Below are 3,364 nucleotides of genomic sequence, written 5' to 3' on the forward strand. Positions count from 1 at the left end.
TTTAGAATAACTTCCAAATTAAAATTATGTGAGGAATCTATAAATGATGAGGACATGTTGAAAAAGACACTAACTACTTTCCATGCCTTTAATGTGCACTACTAAAAAACTGTCAAAAAATGACGCAAAAAAGCGACGGACTGCGTCGCTTTTTTGGTCAAACTCGATGGAAAAGTGACGCAGTCACTTTCGTCGCTTTTTTGCTCGACGCTTTTGAAAGAGCGACGGACAGGGCCATACAAAGCGACGGACTGTGTCGCCTCTAATTTTTTTTAATTAAAAAATATATAAAATAAAACGACGGACTCCATCTTTTTATTTTTTTTTTTAAAAAATTATTTAGTAAAAGCAATGGACTAGTAGTCTCCATCCGTCGCTTTGTTTATACTGGTCTTCTTAAATTTTTTCAGAAAAGCGACGGACAGAGAAGTCCGTCGCTTTTCTGGGAAAATATAAAAAAAAATCCAGAAAAGCGACGGACTAAAGGACCCTGTCCATCGCATTTTCTCAATATTTTTGACAACAGAAACCTGCCCACCTGCAATCAAAATTTAATTTACTTGTATTCAATTCAGCCCATTCAAACACAAATAACAACAAACAAAGTACGCAAAATACATAATAACAAACATAATTAAACATTTTAAAAAATAATCATAATTTAGAACGATTTAAAGTGTTTCAAAGTTAACAAAAATTTCAAAATGTTCATAAACTAACATATGGAACTCTAAGGACTATTTGCTATATTTTCATCACTATCATCAGAATCATTCGGAGTGAACCCTCTTGAATAACGGGGCGGAGGCTGACGGGCGACGTTGAACACTTGTTCTTTACTTTACTCATGTTCATTTATACTTTTTTGATCCGCGATCCTTCTTTTCTCTATTTCTCCCAATGGGCGTGTAAGTTCTGCAATTTATTGAGGCATTGCAGCTATCTGAACCCCGTCAATGGCCTCGACTTGATGCGATGATCCAATACCTTCTAAACCTGATTGGAGTCATCGTACATTATTCCTAAATCCCATTCCATATATTCGGCCCTTGTGGCTGCCTCCAACCATTTTTTCTGTCCAAATTTGAGTGGACTGTTCAGGCGTTAGCTGAATCGAATCTCCCATCTCACGTATGTGCCGTTCATAATCTTGCTGCATATTAGAAAATAAAAGTTATAATCAATATATATATATATATATATATATATATATATATATATATATATATATATATATATATATATAATAAAAATAAAACTTAGAATCAAAATATATTATATATTATATCTTAAATAACTTACATAGGCTCGTTCGGTCCTTTCCTCCACCCACTCATCCGGATCCAACTCATTACTATGTTCCATGCAATGAGGATAAACAAGCTTTCCAACAGTCATTCAACCAGACAATATTTCGTATGCAGAAAAATCATTAATAGTCCATATTAAAACAACACGCATAACAAAATTCTGTTTAGTTTGTATATCGTAAGTTACTACTCCTTCAAACCACAATTATTTAAGCTCATCTATCAATGGTTGTAGATAGACATCAATCAAACTTTTAGGATTGCGAGGACCTGAAATAACACAACTTAAAAAGATGTACGGACTTGTCATGCACATTTGAGGAGGAAGGTTGTACGGGATAAGAAATACAGGCCAGCAAGAATAAGGTAAGGCAAGAGAATGGTGTGAAGCCATCTGTACACAATCCCAATCGTACATTTCTTGGTTCACTAGAAAAATCAAGATACATGTTATCAAAATATTTCCATGCTTCTCCGTCAGATGGATGTGACAAGACACCCGACGGCCTTCTATATTCACAGTGACATCTCATATATGGGGTAGACCTCATTGATGCATACAACCTCTTTAATCTGGGAATAAGAGGTAAATAATGCATCGCCTTAATTGAGATCATCTTTCCAACAAGAGTCCTCTTATAACGAGCTTGTCCACAAAACTTATAATTTTCTAATTCACTACCAGTCTTGTAGAACAACATGCAGCGATTAACACAACAATAAATTCTATCATACGATAATCCTAACTTGGAAACCAATCTCTTTGCCTGATAGAAGTTCTTAGGTATGTTAAACTCAGGATTAACCAGTTCGCCCAAAAGATCAACCATTGAGTCCAAAGCCGCATGAGGAACACTCCAATCTGATTTAATATTCATTAACCTAACTGCAATGACAAAGCAGAATGAGAACTCCCTTCACATAGTGGACGACTAGACTCTTCTAAATATTGATAGAAGCGTCTTGCTTCTTCATTAGGAGTTTCGTCAAAATATTATTCGGATTCCATCCCACCTTGAACCCCGAACGCATTATTAACCATTTCATGAACTCTATCATGTTGAAATGTCTAATGTTCAACTCTATCATGTACAACCCTATCATGTTCAATCCTAATTTGACCATGTGGTGCAAGCATATTATATTCATCCACGGGCAACAGATTATAAAATATATTATTCAATCAATCTATTTCTCCATGATTAACCCATACAAAATATCTAGGCTATCCATTACAATACAAATGAACCATAACTATATCTGGATTAAAAAATTTCAAGCACCTACATTCACGACAAGGACACCTAACCAATCCATTTCGCTTAAAAACATCAAGTGTCATGGTATGATCGATAAAACTTCTTACACCATCAATAAATTCAAGTTTCAAACTACCACCAACTTCATAATGCATGTTATATATCCACAAACGATGATCCATCTACAAAATTACATATATTCAAGCTTAATTAATTAGTTCATAATAACTACAATTCATCGAGACTACAAATTTTAATTAATTCAAGTTATAATTAATTAATTCATATAATAATTAAGTTCAAGTTATGATTAATTTAATTTATAATTAATTAATTCATATAATAATTAAGTTCAAGTTATGATTAATTTAATTTATAACTAATTAATTCACTGGAACTACTCTGTTACCGAAAACAAATGTGGTATAAGCACATGGCCAGTCTGAAAGAAGACAAAATAAAAATCAAGGCCACAATAATGTGCGTGGACTTGACAATGGTAGATGACGATATAATAATCATCGTGGTGGTGGTCAACATAAAAGGGAGAACAATATGATTTCTCAAAATGGCCCTTCAAGAAGTAACTATCATCGTTGAGACATGAAAGACCACTGGAAAAATGAATATCAGACGCTTGAGCATTTTGTAAGGCTTTATCAAAATTCCTTCAAAAGAAAGGCAAATAGAGGTGGTGCCTCTTCTTCTAATGCTCAGATAGAGTCACGCTTGACATTTGAAAATAATGTTGAGGCAAGACCTTCGTATAATTATAATATTGAAGTAAATCTGGCT

This window comes from Solanum dulcamara, chromosome 6 (genome assembly GCF_947179165.1).
Source record: "Solanum dulcamara chromosome 6, daSolDulc1.2, whole genome shotgun sequence".
Taxonomy (NCBI): Eukaryota; Viridiplantae; Streptophyta; class Magnoliopsida; order Solanales; family Solanaceae; genus Solanum; species Solanum dulcamara.